We start from the raw sequence: 18244 nt of genomic DNA on the forward strand, positions 1-18244 counted from the left end.
TGCCCTCCCCTGCAGGGTTGATTGCCCCCAACTGCCCTCCCTTGCAGGCCTGGTCCCTCTCAACTGCCCTCCCTTGTAGGCCTGGTCCCTCCCAACTGCCCTCCCCTGTTTGCCTGATCGCCCACAACTGCTCTCCCTTGCAGGCCTGGTCCATCCCAACTGCCCTCCCCTGCTGGCCATCTTGTGGTGGCCATCTTGTGTCCACATGGGGGAAGAATCTTTGACCTCATGGGGGCAGCCATCTTGTGTGTTGGAGTGATGGTCAATCTGCATATTACTCTTTTATTAGATAGGATAGAGGCCTGGTTCATGGGTGGGGGCCAGCTGGTTTGCCCTGAAGGGTGTCCCAGATCAGGGTGGGGGTTCCCTTGGGGTGTGGGGCGGCCTGGGCGAGGGGCCTGTGGTGGTTTGCAGGCTGGCCACACACCCCGGCGACCCAAGCAGAGGCCCTGGTATCTGGAATTTATTTATCTTCTACAATTGAAACTTTGTACCCTTGAGTGGAGGCCTGGGCCCTCCAGGGTGTGTGGAAAACTTGGCTTCCTCCATTGCCAGGGAAACCCAAGCCTCCTTCCTGCTCTCTGTGGCTGCAGCCATCTTGGTTGGGGCTAATTTGCATACTCGCTCTGATTGGCTGGTGGGTGTGGCTTGTGGGTGTAATGGAGTGATGGTTAATTTGCATATTACTCTTTTATTAGATAGGATTAGTTTCAGATGTACAGCAAAGTAGTTAGAAAATCATGTACTTTATAGAGTGCTCCTCCTGCTGCTTCAAATAACCACCTGGTCCCATACCTAGTTATCCCAGTATCATTGACTATATTCCCGATGCTGTAATCTTTGTGACTATTCTGTAACTACCAATTTATACTGTATAAAGCTTAACTTAAAGTACTCAAGGAGCTGAAACCGGTTTGGCTCAGTGGCTAGAGCGTCGGCCTGCGGACTCAAGGGTCCCAGGTTCGATTCCGGTCAAGGGCATATACCTTGGGTGCGGGCACATCCCCAGTAGGGGGTGTGCAGGAGGCAGCTGATCGATGTTTCTCTCTCATCGATGTTTCTAACTATCTATCCCTCTCTCTTCCTCTCTGTAAAAAATCAATAAAATATATTTAAAAAAAAAATAAAGTACTCAAGGATGTGCAGTCCTAGATCTTTAGTCTTCATTTCCCCAGAACTAAAACCACACAAATGTGTTTGGCGAATGCTAAAAGCACCATTACATTTAATTCAATCAAACCTAGACTGTCATTTCAGATAATGGAGATTATGTTGTGTCTTAATCCCATCATTTGTCATATTGGCTTTCTCTATCAATAATCAAAAGAACTACAATTTGTTAAGCAAATACTATATGTGCCAGGCACTAAACTAAGGCTTTTATATTTGTTAGTTTATATAAGCCCTAAACTGTAGGTAGGTGTTGATAGTTTTAATTTGCCTTACGCCACTTAGAAATTAAGTTCAGATTGAAATCTAGGCTGGGAATTTCAGGCTTCACTTACTAAATTATTTTGCAGCTCAATATCAGGAATTTTTATGATATAACATAATTATGAATTGAAAAATTATGGTATGGTGTGTTTAAAGCACAGTTCATCATGTTGTTCCATTAACAAATTACATTTCCTAGCTGAATAGGAAGCAATTTTAACAATAGTATACAGTAATTTGTTTACATGGAAGAAATGAAAGGATAATCCCTTTAATTATAAATAATATGCCACATGAGTAACTTATAGATATATATATTGCAATTAAAAATGCTATATTGTTTTTCACTCTAAAGGTGGAAAAAATAAATTTTCTCAGTATTTTAAAATTGCTTCAAAGAAAGCATAAATCTGGTATATGGATTTGCATATTTATAATTCATAATAATATGACATTTTCTATCCAATAATTATATTTGCATAAATAGATTTTATGTTATCAAAAAGCTTTCAATACAGATAATTAACAATTTTAATCTCCACTGCTAGAAGTCATGTTTTGTATATGTCTTAATGTATTTATAAACACAATATAAAAATCATCAAAAATATTTTTTAACAGCCCTTACCATTTAGGACCAGCTGAGACACACATTCATCTGTGTCCCAAGCAAGTCCTGCATTTGCTGTAGAGTACGTGTGCCTATTTTACAATCTCAGGAGATAAATGGTTAGGAGGACTAGAAAACACGCCTAACACGGATGGACAGACTCAGCATTTTGCATAGACTTCATCTATGCACATATCTTTATTTTAACATTTAAAAGAATCACATACTCATTCTGACAACTTTACCAGGTGTGGTCACCCAATAAATTACACACACACTCAGGTACTTGGAAGGTTATTGCATAAGGACACCTTACTCCAAACAGGCTGCAGGGTGGCTGCACTTGAACCTTGCCTGCAGATGATGAAACCAGTGAGGTTAGCCCCATTCACATGGCTACTTTCATTTCAGAGTGTCACGTTTATTGAAGTAGAATTTTATCAATGGGGAGGATGAGGTATTGCCTGCTCAGTAACACACACACACACACACACACACACACACACACACACACACACTAGCTAGAGATCCGGTGCACAAAATTCGTGCACTCAGGGGGTGTCCCTCAGCCTGGCCTGCACCCTCTCACAGTCTGGGAGAGGCTCCTGCCACCGCTGCTGTGCTAGCCAGCTGTGAGCCCAGCTGAGTGGCGCTCCCCCAGTGATATTGCACTGACCACCAGGGGGCAGCTCCTGCGTTGAGCATCTGTCCCCTGGTGGTCAGTGTGCATCATAGCGACCAGTCGTTCTGCCATTGGGCCGAAACTGGCTCTCTGACATCCCCCCAGGGGTCCTGGATTGCAAGAGGTGGTAGGCCAGGCTGAGGTACCCCACCGGTGCATGATTGGGGCTGGGGAGGGACACGGGAGGTTGGCCAGCTGGGGAGACTGTGGGAGGGTTCCAGGGTGTGTCCTGCCCATCTCGCTCAGTCTCAATCAGCCGGACTCCAGCAGCAAGCTAACCTACCAGTTGGAGCGTCTGCCCCCTGGTGGTCAGTGCATGTCATAGAGAGCGGTTGAGTGGCCTTAGCATATCATTAGCATATTATGCTTTGATTGGTTGAACGGCCGACCGAACTACTGGACACTTAACATATTATTATATATAGGATATATATTTTATTATATAGGATATATATATTTTTTTTTTTCTTTCTTTCTCGGTAATGTTGCAGGCAGACAGTTGGTAATAAGATCATGTCAGGAGTTTGTTTCTGCTGATTACACAGCAGCCCTGGCTCACAGGGTTCTCTCCCTGCAAGAGTCTTTTAAGATTCTTGCTAGTTGATGGTTTTGAGGAATTTGCTCGAGTACTTCTTTCGGGCCAGTGTTTGCCTGGGGTTGTGCGTCAACAGTCTTGAAGTCTGAAATGAGGTCCCTGGTTCCCCCTGGTACAAACTCAAGAAATATGAATTCAGCCTCAAAATCGATATGTGCCTGCCTCAAAAGGAGGCTTTCCAAGTGAAAATCTATAGCAAAAGACTCCAAGGCTCCAGAGAACCACCTTCTCATCATGCCTTTGACCTTCAATTATCTCAGGGCCACAGAGGGTGGTTCTCTTGGAGGATGGGCGTGTATGGACCACTCCAAATCTGCAATCTTAAACTCTCCAGCTGATCCAAGGAGCAAATTCTCTGGCTTAATGTCTCTATGAATAACTCTCTTTGAATGATAGTAACATAGGGCATTTGCCAATTCTGTGATATAAGCAACAGTTCTCTGCTCATCAAACCTGGACAGTTTTAAGTTCCCTATAGGTAGCTCCAAGAGGTGCAAATTCTAGAATTAGGTGAACTCTCATGGCATCATAGAAATAACCACACAGTCTGAGAATATCTGGATGCCTAAGGTGGGATTGTATTTCTACTTCTCTTCTCAGCTGATGTCCAACTCCTGCTTTCTCCAGTTGAGCTTTAAATAAGACTTTCAGAATAGCTTTGGTCTTCTCTCATCAAGTAAACATTTCCAAACTTTCCTTTACCCAGAGGGTGACCATTTTCAATATCTTCCAAAGCACACTGCCTTAAAAAAACATTCTTTGTTTTTCTGTTTTGATGCTAGTTTCTCTTCAGAATTATTTCCAGGGGCTGATGGCTGAGGCTGCTCACTCTTTTATGTATTATTCAGTGGCCTAGGGCAGAACAAGGGACACTGGTTACCTGCAATTGCTTCTGCTTTAGATTCTGAACCTGTTTATGGCTGCAGACAAGCTTTTGTGCTTGTGAAGGAGCTCGCTGGGAGGAATTTGAAGGACACAAAACCCGCTCAGCCTGGCTGCTACTTGCAGATAATGGATACCGAGAAGGAAATTGCTGAGTCACCAAAACACGTTTTGGACCTTCACCAGGTGGAATTATAGTCTTAATAGGCCCTGAAATGCAGCATTCTTTAGATTTGTGCTTGTTGGCTCCTCCTCTGAAACAAGGCAGCCCAGTCCTCCAGAGAGCATCTCACTGCTAGAAATCTTTGCATCTGAGACTCCAGACTTCCATTACCCACCTATGTGAGAATTAATTTTCCTGGGGTTATGAATGGGAAAGGAAAACCAGTTGTGTCATATTTCTAATGCAAAGAGAGCAATTGATTTCTGCTTGATGGGGACTTCATTTCTCCAGGGGACCAGGTTGCCCACCCTGCTAAGCACTTCAAATAAATTGTCACTTTCAATACTCATAACAGCTACATTAATTTTGAATTTTACAACTAAACTTTAGTTAAGGTTTCCTTTTGTTTCCACTTTGAAAGACAGTTCTGTTCAAAGACCATTGAGAGTGTTGAGAACAGGACAGACTCTGAGCTCCCCTAATGTGTGCTTTATCTACACATTTAGAGGAGAACAAAAGGGGAGAGGAGAGGGAAGGACGATGAGGTTTATGGAACTCACTACTGGCTCTTGAATAATTTAGTAATGCCAATGAGAAACAGGCAGGTCATAGAACTTGAGAATTCATGTTCAAGGAGCTGTTCTACATTGGGGCCAGTTTCCTCACGGTTTGACAGTCTGATCGATGCTTCCCTGCCTCCGGGTCTGTTTTTGTTCATGAGTTTATGTTGTTCATTATTTCCCCTAGATGCGTGAGATCATGTGATACAAGAAATACACTTATAAGAACCGAAAATGAGACCAGCCATAAATGGTTATGCTGAGAGGCAAATGAATCAGTCTGTAGTGAGTTTCTTTCTGGGCCAACAGTTCTTTTGAGTCTTACTTTCAATGTCAAACAGTTCCTTATGTGTACATGTCAGCAATGATATTTCAGTTCTGGATGGTGGACAAATGGTGGTGCATTGCATTTATCTTGACCACGGTGCTGCCTGGAGCATCGTGAGCACTGAGAAAATGAAGTGGAGATATAGCCCAGATCCCAGGAGGAAAGGAAAACTTGTAAGTGACTGACCGAAAAATTGTTTTCATTCTCAGAAAAAGAATGCTGGTGAGAGATCACCTGTGACTGGCTACCAAGAAGACCCAATGAAGGTGCTCAATGAGAGAATTAATGGTATCAGCCAAGACAGATCTTTCCTGCTTCCTTATTTCTCCTTCAAATCACATGCCTCTGATGGTGATGAACCTCTTTAGCAGTCTGCCTGAAGAGAAGGAACTGGTCATGTCCCCTCTTCCTTTCCGCGGAGGTCCAAATTTAGGGAGAGGAAGCTTAACCTTTAAGATGACAAGTTTTTAGCTATTTTACTAGATTGAACATATTAGTTACTAAACCAAGACTACGACTTTGCCTAGAAGTGACTAAAAACTCTGTTACCTAAAATTGGGAACTTGCCCTAAATTTATCCAAGGTCAGGGAAATAGCTAGTCAGTGGGAAAGATGAAATCGATTTTGATTAGATGTCATGAGTTCTGCTTCCTCAATTCTAGGGCTTTACAGGCCTGTTATACTGCAGGAAAGTTGCTGCTACCAAAAGATGAATCCCACAAAAGGAAATTTCCCACAGGCGACTCACTTGAAGGAATTATAGCAGTATTTGAACACTCCCCTCTACCCACTTTCCACTGGCTCCAGAGAAAAGTAAAGCAGACACCCACGACCCATTTATCTCCCTAGTGGGTTCAGTAACCTCTGAGGGCCAGTTGACTCGGATAAGCTTAATACCTGGCTTTAGGTAATACCAGCTGTCCTAGAACGGGTGGCATTCTTTTCCTTTTTTCTTAATATACAAGTCAGAATGTCCATTTAAAAGAATCTTCTCTTAAGACGACAATGAGAAAATTTAGGAAATAATCAGACATGAGGAAATGATTTTGACCATCTAATAAATATGGGTCTAGTCCCTAAGGGAAACAGATGACTCCAATGTTGAGAATTTTGAGTCAGGTAGGTGAACAGCTGACCCATAACAGAGCAGTGGGGACAATGTCTTTGGGCCATCATACCTCATACCCTGCTAAATAAACACAGTCCTGGAGGTAGGGAGAGCAAAAAAGAGGGACTATTCAACATAGGAGAGGTGAACCCGAATTTTGAAAATAGAACCTTATTATTATTTTTAATTTAAGAGATGAGACATTTCTGACTACATTCTGGATCCTTTTAATTAATCTATACTAATAAAAGAGAAACATGCTAATTGACCATACCTTTGTGATGCCCACCACCCAATCAGGAGTGAGTATGCAAATTAACCCAACAAAGATGGTGGGTTAATTTGCATACGCAGGCTCCGAGCGGCCGGGGGCAGGGTGGGACGCTTGCATCGTCGACATGGTGATGATGCAGGCATTCCATACCGCCCCAGCTGCTCGGGGCCTCTGGGCAGTGTGGGAAGGCGGAAAGGCAGCTCCAGCCAGAGCGAAGGCAGTGCTGGCAGCCAGGATAAGGAAGGCCCATTCTTGCATGAATCTTCGTGCATCGGGCCTGTAGTTAATTACATTTTAAAATTAAATTTATTGGGGTGACATTGGTTAATAGGATCACATAGGTTTCAGGTGTACATTTTGATGATACATGATCTGTATATTGCATTGTGTGCTCACCACCCAAAGTCAAACCATTTTCCTCCGTCTAGATTTGTTTTAAACCTCATTCATCTGATCCATAGTTTAGTTTCGTCTCTCAGTACTCTTGCCTTTCTATTCCACAGGTTCAAAAGTGCATGTTATTAAAAAAAATAAGAAGAGTGCATACTATTATACCTTTAAAATGCTCTGGGGATGTTCTCAATACCATTCTCTTTTAAAATTGTTTTCACTAACCTGGGAATATAATACAAAGGTAAATCATTCTGAAGCTGAAGTTTTGTACACAATTTTATTACTCCCATATCTTATTTGACAAGTGTTATCTTTATTGAAAAGACCAATTAACTCAGATAGAAAGTCTAAACACACTTAAAAAAATGTTTTTATTGATTTCAGAGAGGAAGAGAGAGGGAGAGAGAGATAGAAATATCAATGATGAGAGAGAATCATTGATTGGCTGCCTCCTGCATGCCCCACACTGGGGTTCCAGTCTGTAACCCAGGCACGTGCCCTGACCAGAAATTGAACTGTGACTTCCTGATTCATGGGTCAATACTCAACCACTGAGCCACACTGGCCAGGCTGCATCTTTTTTTTGATTGTCCTGTAAATCTGGAATTAACCTCAGGCCTGACTTAACCTAAAGCTTATTACTGAAATTCCTAATTACCATTTCAATTTTATCATTATGAACAATCATAAATCATTTAATTTAAATTAGCTCTGTAAATGCCATTCTATTTCTATGGCAAAATCTCATTTATTAAATATTTTAAATTTCAGATGTTTGACCAGACATTTTCACATACAGTAGTTCCTTTTTTTCAAGGTACCTTTCTTCAAAACTTCTATCAGAAAATTTATGGATAGTTTGTACTGATCTTTGACATACACAGAGTATTAGCTGGCATCATGATAAATTATGGGCAAGTACTTTTAAGCCTTCATCCACTTAACAACCTTGATATAAAGCAAAGTATAATAAATTTCCCCTTGACTTTGGTATATATTTTTATATGACTTTTTATAGCCAACTATTATTATACTGGATTTATGTCAACTTTTAGAAATGTATTTATTCATAAGATATCCATTAAAACTTTTTATACTTTAAAAACATTACCCACACTCATAATTTTCCTGAAATATATAAATATAATAATGTCATTGATTTTTTTTCATGTCATAGATTTTTTTTTTTAAACCAATATGTATTTTTTCCTTTGGGCTTAGATTTCCTTATAATTCTCTCTGCACCCCTTATATCACCTCCTCTACCCACCTCCAGGTTAACCCATATTGATAACTTAGTATGAATCACTCCAATGAATCTAATCCATCGATAAGCAATTTTCTTTGCACTCACATAATACTGCACTGACAAAGATACATATACAGGATTTCCAGATACCAGGATTCCTCTTTCTCCAAAAATATGATTTTCTTGATTTATCACTCAATAATATCTCTTGCAAATTTCTCTTAATCATCTAACATATCTTTTGGTTATTTACAATAGCCACATAATGTTCCGTTATGTGATGTATTTCTCAGCTATTTGTCTATTGATTGACATTTATTTTGTTTCCATGTTTAAAATCTTCTGATAAATGTTATAATAATCATTTCTGTAAGCATGCTCTCACAAAGTAGCATCTATTCTGTGGAATAGATTCCCACGAGTGTAATCACTGTGTTAAAGGGTATTTGTAGTTTTAATTTTAATAGAGCTCCATATTGCTTCCTCTAAAGGCTGAATTACATCAAATTTCTAGTAAAGTATGGGAGTCCACCTTTCCCCACATCTACCAGTAATAAGTTCTTTAGCTCTATTCATTTTTTTTTTCGTGAGCTCAAAGGTGAAATATGGTATCTCACTGTGACTTTAATATGTAATTCCTGAGTACTAGTAGATTTGCACCTTTTATTAAGTAGCTATTATCCATTGGGATTTATTTTCTGTCAATTGTTGTTCATATATTTTACCCATTCCCCCCATAGAATTGTGTGTGTGTGTGTGTGTGTGTATTTGCCACATGTGAATAAATGATAAAAGTTCTTTATATATATTATAGAAAGTAGCTTTGTATTTAACTGATTTTATTTTGCTCAACTTTTGGTTATTGTATTTTGGCTACATTTTTTATGCAGTCAAATTTGGTAACTGCACAAAATGACAAAAAGACAGTAGAAATGATCTATAATATCAACATCTTTCCGCCATTTTTTGAAATAATAAGAGTCTCTCCTTTTGACCTCTGAATCCTATGCTTCAGAAATAACTACAATAAATATTTTGGGATGTAGACTTCCAGTTTTTAATTCATGCAAAGAGCAATATACCTAAGTTTTTATTGTGAAGAGGTGATATTATGAAATATCAGCATTTTTTTGGCCCCTTCAATTCCTTAGTTTACCCACCCTCTCATTTCTTCTAAACACACACAAGTTTATAATAGAAATTACAGGTTTGAAAAGTGCTTTTCCATTTATTTTTCCTTTGACATAGGAAGAGAGATAATTACTTTTCCTGACCTGAGATTTAAACAAAAAGGATCAGAAAGGAAGTAAGATTATTAGGCTTGACTGTGGATCTTTGAGAAATTGGTCTTGAATTCTGGCTCCTCCCCTTTAAGTCAAAAACCCTTGTGAGGTGACAAAACCCTCAGATATTTGGTGATTTAAGGACAGTGCATCAGCATCACCAGCAGAGGTGTGGGAACCACACACAAGTGACAGCAATAGGAAGGCTCTCATCTCTCACATAAACAGCCCAGTGGTACCCGGTGGAGGGCAGCAGTGACTCAGGGAGGAAGAAGCCTCCTGGATTGCTACTGCTTAGTGGGGCGAGGCTCTTTTACGGACACTGAGTTAGTGACAAAGGCCCTCCAATCAGTTTCTCAAGCAGTTGAGACCTTGGCTGCAGATACAGGAAGTCCTCAATGTCATCAGTGGGTTCTTGTTATAACTGATTTCATCACAGGCTAATTGATATAAACAGCCGTTAAGTTCCTACAGCATCTCATTAATGTTATAACAAAACAATGTTGAATGAAACACCATTATTGGAGGGCTCACTGTATTTCCGAAGGAAGTCAGGAAGGAGAAAACAACAGAGGCCAAATGATGGCCCGGGGCAGGCTTGTGTCCCTTCTCCTGAGGCAGCTTTGGCAGGTGTTTAAAGGACTGTGGTCACACAGTAGCAAGTGGACACATGAACTAGTAATATTGCCCCATTTAAAGTCTCTGGACTAGTGTGGCATAGAGAAAGAAAAAATAGAAAATTATTGAACTTCACTAGCATTCAAATAAATTAAAATTTAAACAATGAAATATACCACTCTTCCTGTTTCAAATAGGCAGACACTGAGCAAAGATATTCAATGCTTTCAAGAGCCAGATATTATTTTATACTACTGCTACATATCTACATCGATATAACTTTTCTTGATGGCCATTTGAGAATATATAGAAAGAGTCTCATATAATAATGCTATTGCTTGGAATTCAAGAAATTAATAATGAAGAAATACAAATACTTATCTCCCCAGAGAGATTAATTACATTATTTTTCAGAGCAAAAATTAGAAATAACTTAAAAGGACCATAATAATCTGATATTTTCAAATTGACCCAAGACATTATGCTCAATTAATATTTGACAAAGGAGGCAAGAGCATACAATGGTATTTGTTCCTTGCGCCAATAAACAGTGTTGGGAAAATTGGACAGATACAAGCAAAAAAATGAAACTCGACCACCAACCTACAGCATACATACGAATAAATTCAAAATGGATAAAAGACTTAAATGTAAGACAAGAAACCACAGAAATCCTAGAAGAAACCATAGGCAGCAAAATCTCAGACCTCTCTCATAGCAACATGCTTATACATATATCTCCTCGTGCAAAGGAAACTAAGGAGAAAATAAACAAATAGGACTACATTAAAATAAAATGCTTCTGCACAGCAAAAGAAACCATCAACAAAATGAAAAGGGAGCCCACTGTATGGGAAAACATATTTGGCAATGATACATCTGATAATATCCAAAATATATAAGGAACTCATACAACTTAATAAAAGGAAGACAGAGCTCACTTCAGCAGCACATATACTAAAAATTGGAATGATACAGAGATTAGCATGGCCCCTGCACAAAGATAACATGCAAATTTGTGAAGCATTCCATATTTAAACAACAACAATAAAAATAAAAGAAAGAAGAAAGACAAACAATCAAGTTAAAAAAAAATGGGCAAAGGACCTAAATAGACACTTCTCCAAAGGGAACATACAGATGACCAAGAGACATATGAAAAATGCTCATCAAAGAGATGCAAATTAAAATGACAATGAGCTATCACCTCACACCTGTCAGAATGGCTACCATAAACAAATTAATAAATGACAAGTGCTGGCGAGGATGTGGAGAAAAGGAAACCCTAGTACACTGCTGGTGGATATGCAGACTGGTGCAGCCATTATGGACAACAATATGGAGTTTCCTCAAAAAATTAAATATGGAACTGCCATTCGATCCAGTGATCCCACTTCTAGAAATATATCCTAAGAAACCCGAAACACCAATCAGAAAGAACACTCCTGTATTAGGTATTTCTCTCTCGGACCAGGACCAGCGCAGCTAGAGAGTGATCCATGAATCCTGGGTAGGGGCAGCTGGGGATTGAGAAAATGAAAGAAAGGACAGACACAGAGACAGAGGGGAAAAGCTGGGACCAGGTGGGACAGCTGTCCTCTGATGGAGAGACAGTGACCCAGAGCCGGTGCAGTGTGTTTATTATATACAACATGATTCCAGGAAGTTTTACTAAAGTTTAAAACAAAGGAAATTATGAGAAATCATGGTTAAAGATCAAGCTACAATTTTTCATTCTTTGTGGCTTCTTTGTAATCATCACTCCTGGCTAAGCCCAGATAATTGCGTTTGTTTCTTGCACCTGGCTGAACTTAGATAATGAAACCCATCCCCTGGCACCTGAACTAAGGGCAAGGCTGTATGTCTCCAGGATGTGGCTCTGCCAACGCCACTGGACTCAGCTGACAATAATTAAAGAAATGCTCATGTGCCTTCCCAGGCGCTCTCTACACCCCTATGTTCATAGAAGCATGATTTACAATAGCCAAGGTCTGTAAACAGCCCAAGTGCCCATCAATAGATGAGTAGATAAAAAAGTTGTGGTACATTTATACCGTGGAATACTATGCAGCAGTAAAAAAAAGAAGGATTTCTTACCTTTTGAGACAGCATGGAGGGACCTAGAGAATATTATGCTAAGTGAAATAAGCCAGTCAGAGAAAGATAAGTATGACACGATCTCATTCATATGTGGAATCTAATGAACAAAATAAACTGATGAACAAAATAGATCCAGAGACATAGAAGCATGGAACAGACTGTGGAATCTCAGAGGGAAGGCAGGGGAGGGTGGGTCCATTGGAAGAGATCAACCAAAGACCTTATATGCACACTAGAGGCCTGGTGCATGAATTCATGTATGGGTGGGGTCCCTTGGCTTGGTCAGTGATCGGGTCCATGGGGGCCGACGGCCGAGGGGATGGGGGGGAGGGACTGCGGGAGGTTGGCCGGCCAGAGGGAGGGACTGTGGGAGGTTGGCTGTGGGAGCACACTGATCACCAGGGGGCAGCTTCTGCGTTGCGCATCTGCCTCCTGGTGATCAGTGGTGTCATAGTGACTGGTTGACCCGTCGTTCTGTCTTGTGGTTGTTCAGCTGCTTAGGCTTTTATATATATAGACTACAGGCCCAGTGCACAAAATTCATGCATGAGGGGTGTGTCCCTCAGCCCAGCCTGTACCCTCTCCAATCTGGGACATCCCTCTCACAATCCAGGACTGCTGGCTCCCAACTGCTCACCTGCCTGCCTTCCTGATTGCCCCTAACCACTTTGGCCTGCCAGCCTGATCACCCCCTAACCACTCTCCTGCCAGCCTGATTGATGCCTAACTGCTCCCCTGCCAGCTCGATTGCCCCTAACTTCCCTCCCCTGCCAGACTTGTCACCCCCAACTGCCCTCCCCTACAGGCCTGGGTCCCCCCAAACTGCCCTCCCCTGCAGGCCTGGTTGCCCCCAACTGCCCTCCCCTGCAGGCCTGGTCCCCCCCAACTGCTCTCCCCTGTAGGCCTGGGTCCCCCCCAACTTCCCTTCCCTGCAGGCCCAGTCACCCCCAACTTCCCTCCTCTGCCAGCCTGGTCACCCCTAACTGCCCTCCCCTGCAGGCTTGATCACCCCCAACTGCCCTCCTTTCAGGTCTGGTCCATCCCAACTGCCCTCCCCTGCTGGCTTGATCACCCCCAACTGCCCTCCTTTGCAGGCCTGGTCCATCCCAACTGCCCTCCCCTGCTGGACATCTTATGACAGCCATCTTGTGTCCACGAGGGGGCAGCCATCTTGTGTCCACATGGGGGCAGCCATCTTTGACCACATGGAGGCAACTATCTTGTGTTGGAGTGATGGTCAATTTGCATATTACTCTTTTATTAGACAGGATAGAGGCCTGGTGCACGGGTAAGGGCCAGCTGGTTTGCCCTGAAGGGTGTTCCAAATCAGGGTGGGGGTTCCCTTGGGGCATGGGGTGGCCTAGGCGAGGGGCCTGTGGTTGTTTGCAGGCAGGCCATGCCCCCTGGTGACCCAAGCACAGGCCAGGGCCAGCTGGAAGCAGGTATCTGGGATTTATTTATCTTCTATAATTGAAACTTTGTAGCCTTGAGCGGAGGCCAGGGCAGGCCAGGGTGGGTGGGAAGCTTGGCTTCCTCCATCGCCTGGGGCAACCCAAGCCTCCGGCTTGCTCCAGCTCCATGGCGGCCGCCATCTTAGTTGGGTTAATTTGCATACTTGCTCTGATTGGCTGGTGGGTGTAGCAGAGCGATGGTCAATTTGCATGTTTCTCTTTTATTGTGTAGATATGTATAACCCATGGACACACATAATAGGGTGGTGAAGGCCTGGGGCAGGGGGCAGGGGCAGGCTAGAAGGGGTCAATGGGGGGAAAAAAGGGGACATATGTAATACTTTCAACAATAAAGATTAAAACGAAAAAAAAGAAGTGATACCACTCTTTACTCCTGCGAGTAGAGTATAATGGTTTCCATTGTTTGATGTCTTTGCTATTAGTGAAATTAAAAAGTTGTTAAATAAAAAAGACATAATAATAAATAATGATATTTTCTTTTTACATTTCCTCTTAGTTTCAGAAGTTATTTTAATAAGCATATTTATTTTATAGAGAAAAATAATAATTAAAAATTAAAAAACCATCAAGCAGTTCAGGTGTTAATATAAAAGTGCAATTAATAATGATCACTTCTGAATCACGTGGCCATGACCTGAATGACTAATGTATGTCCACTGCCAACACAAGATGAAAACATTGTTCTTCAGGACATTGCAGTATTTGTTTAGAAGGACATGTCATATAATACATTTAATTTCAGTAATCACAACAACATTGGAGAAATTTTTTACCCACCCAATTTTCCATCCACAAAATTGCCCCATATTAACTGTCTAGAACATTCAGATGCAACAAAAAATGTTGTTTCTTTTCTAAATTAGATTTAGAAAATGTTTTTGGATCTCACATGAACTTTCTACATTCAAAATAAATATATTTTTATTGATTTCAGAGAGGCAGGGAGAGGGAGAGGTAGAAACATCAATGATAAGAGAGAATCATTGATTGGTTGCCTTCTGCATGCCCCACACTGGGGATCCACCCCACAACTCAGGCATAGTCCCTGACCAGGAATCAAACTATAACCTCCTGGTTCATAGGTCAATGCTCAAAAATTCTGGTTGGGTTCTACATTTAAAGAAAACAAAAAAATTAGTTAGAATCTTATGAAAAGAGTGGAGGAAGGACTGAGAGAGGGGGAACCTAACTTGATATTTAAAAGAAACATAAATAGGAGAAGGACTTGTAAGGAGTATAGCTATTTTTATTATCTTGATTTTTACATTAAAAATCATGATAGGTTCTGATTCTAAAATGGCATATAATTATTTGTATTTTATAGGAATAACGCCTTAATAAATTCTCTGAGTAAAGATACTTATAATGTTGTCACGCTTAAGAAAGTATTCACAAATCTTTGTCATTTTTCAGTTCATTCCTAAATGTTTCTCAGATCCTCTTCCCTCTTTTCATTTTTTCCATCTCCACTAGTCCAGGCTACCATTATCTTATTTGATCAGCTACAATAGCTCTAAGTGGTTTCTGTGCATTCACTGGATACCATCATGAATCCATTCTTTGTGATGCATACAGACTGGTGCTTTCAACTAACAAATCCAATCAACTCAACTTCCTGCTCAAAATTCTTAAATAGTTCACCTTACTCTGAGGATAAAGGCAGAATCAATCGGTCGACATGACCTATCAGGTCCAACATCTCTACATTTTTCATTGTTGTTCTCTCTCCTCTTTGGCCACAGGTCTGGTTTAAGTTTCCCCATACTCACCACACTCCCTCCTATTACTGGGCCTTGGCACATGCGGATTCCTTTGAATAGAACCGTCTTCCATTCATCTTTCAGATTCAAATGTTACTCCCCTCCCCACCCCAGCCTCCTTCAAAAACTTCCATCACACATAACCTTCTAGTTTATTGTGCTCCTTATGGTTGCAACCTTACTTTTGTTTGTAATTCATTCCTATCTTTACAGACCGCAAGTTCCATGAGGGCAAAGCCCACTAGTTTTGTGACTATGGACAAGTTACTTGATGCCAGAGAAAGGTTCTTTCAGCCTCATTTTCCTTGTGAGCAGAAGGTCTTATTTTATAGCCTTCCGTGTAATTAGTTGTGACTGAGTTTTGGGAGTGGAACATGAGTGAAAGTGATGTGACCCATAGATTCTGAGGCTCTAGGGAATGTTAATCTTACAAAACAGATTGTCTGAATCCCAGTATGACCACGTGGAAGATTGCTCAACTAATATGCTTGAATTGGACTGTGATGTGAGATAAATATAAGCTTTTTCATGTTAAACTATGGGGATTGTGGTTTTTTTTTTTGTTTTTTTTAAAATATATTTTATTGATTTTTTACAGAGAGGAAGGGAGAGGGATAGAGAGCTAGAAACATCGATGAGAGAGAATCATCGACCAGCTGCCTCCTGCACAACCCCTACCAGGGATGTGCCCGCAGCCAATGTACATGCCCTTGACCGGAATCGAACCTGGGACCCTTCAGTCCGCAGACCGACGCTCTATCCACTGAGCCAAACCGGTTTCGGCATGATTGTGGTTTGTTTATCAGAGCAGATGATTATGAGTATATACTTGTTGACATTTATTTCAGAAAAATAGGTACAAATAATGTTTATTGTACAGGGCTATGGACAAAAGGGACCACAAGCTAACCTTACAAGCTCAGGAAAGGCCTGCATGGCAGTCTTACAAACTCTAAGACCTAAAGTAACCACAAGGATAGTCTGAAATTAAAATGTAACTAAAAACAGTTATGGTGGGTAGTCATGTCCTAGGCTGGTATCTTCCCTGACAAAGTCAATCTTTACCTTAAGCCTCCGCTTAAGTCTACAAAGTTTCAATTATAGAAGATAAATAAATCCCAAGAAAAATGGTGGCAGCCACAGAGCTGGACAGAGCAGAAGGCTAGGGTTGCCCCCAGCGATGAAGGAAGCCAAGCTTTCTGCAGCCCTGGACTGTTTTGGCATCCGCTTAAGGCTACAAAGTTTCAATTGTAGAAGATAAATAAATCCCAGATACCAGGGCCTCTGCTTGGGTTGCCGGGGGGCATGGCCGGCCTGCAAACCACCACAGGCCCCTCACACAGGCCGCCCCATGCCCCAAGGGAACCCACACCCTGATCCGGGACACCATTCAGGGCAAACAAGCTGGACCCCACCCATGCACCAGGCCTCTATCCTATCTAATAAAGTAATATGCAGATTGACCATCACGCCAACACACAAGATGGCTGCCCCATGTGGTCAAAGATCCTGCCCCCATCTGGACACAAGATGGCCAGCAGGGGAGGGCAGTTGGGAGGGACCAGGCCTGCAAGGGAGGGGAGTTGGGGGCGATCAAGCCTGCAGGGCAGGGCAGTTAGAGGTGACCAGGCTGGCAGAGGAGGGAAGTTGGGGGCAAACGGGCTGGCAGGGGAGTGGTTAGGGGGTGATCAGGCTGGCAGGCAGAAGCAGTTAGGGGCAATCAGGAAGGCAGGTATGCAAACAATTGGGAGCCAGCAGTTGGGTCCCAGATTGGAGAGGGTGCAGGCTGGGCTGAGCGATACCCTCCCCCCATGCATGAATTTCATGCACCGGGCCTCTAGTATATATATATGAAATATGCAAATTAGGCTGGGACACTGTAACGGATCACGACCAGATAGGAGGAGGTTGTGTGTGCAGGTGAGGTCCAGAGCAGATACAGAGACAGAGACCTGGGGGGAAGGCTGGCTCCCTGGAGCCAGAGCGGACATGGACAGGGACAGGGGGGCCGGCCCACAGCCTCTGCGGCTGAGCGCAGGCCCAGAGAGGAGATGGTGGGCCCGCCTCCCACAGAAGCAGTGCGGGTCCCTTCCAGCTCCCATGGAAGTGGCACGGATCCCTCCCAGCTCCCGTAGGTGCTGGCAGTTCGCTTCTGCCTCTGTGGAAGCCACATGGCTTCCGTGGAAGCCGCACGGCTCCTGGTGGCACGATACAGTTCCCGCCGGCTCCCGCAGAAGCAACGGGCAGCCCACTATGCGCGATATCACATGATGGGCTACTAGTAAGATTAATAATGGTGATGATAATCATAACTAAAGTTTATTGATCACTTTCTATGTGTTAGGGACTATGCAAAGGGCTTTGACTGCATTATCTTGTTTAGTGTAAAAGGGCCAACACAGAGAAACCAAGATGGCGGCATAGGTAAACACCTAAACTGCTACCTCGCACAACAAATTCAAAACTACAACCAAAAGACAAAACGGACATCATCCAGAACCACAGGAAGGCTGGCTGAGTGGAAATTCTACAACTAGAAGGAAAGAGTAAAGCACACTAAGACTCAAAAGAGCTGCAGAAGGCAGAGGTACCGAGGCGCGCACATGGAGAGGGCTGGTAACTGAGTATGGGGCTGGCTTTCTCAAGTGGGAGGGAGAAAAAAGCTCCCAACGGCTCTGAACTCCAGCTCTGGGCGAGACTCTGGGGACCCAGACTCATTCGGGGAGAAACGGG

At 42.4% G+C, this 18244-nt stretch overlaps 1 non-coding gene and 1 pseudogene across 1 annotated transcript; one reads left to right on the forward strand and one right to left on the reverse strand.

Annotated features, from left to right (window-relative positions):
- Positions 1-3462: 3462 nt before the first annotated feature.
- Positions 3463-15514, reverse strand: LOC103292561 (aurora kinase A-like; annotated as a pseudogene).
- LOC114234181 (U6 spliceosomal RNA) lies at positions 11113-11217 on the forward strand. Its single transcript, XR_003620384.2, has one exon. It is a non-coding gene; the product is annotated as a U6 spliceosomal RNA (small nuclear RNA).
- Positions 15515-18244: the final 2730 nt, after the last annotated feature.

This window comes from Eptesicus fuscus, chromosome 7, assembly GCF_027574615.1.
Source record: "Eptesicus fuscus isolate TK198812 chromosome 7, DD_ASM_mEF_20220401, whole genome shotgun sequence".
NCBI lineage: Eukaryota > Metazoa > Chordata > Mammalia > Chiroptera > Vespertilionidae > Eptesicus > Eptesicus fuscus.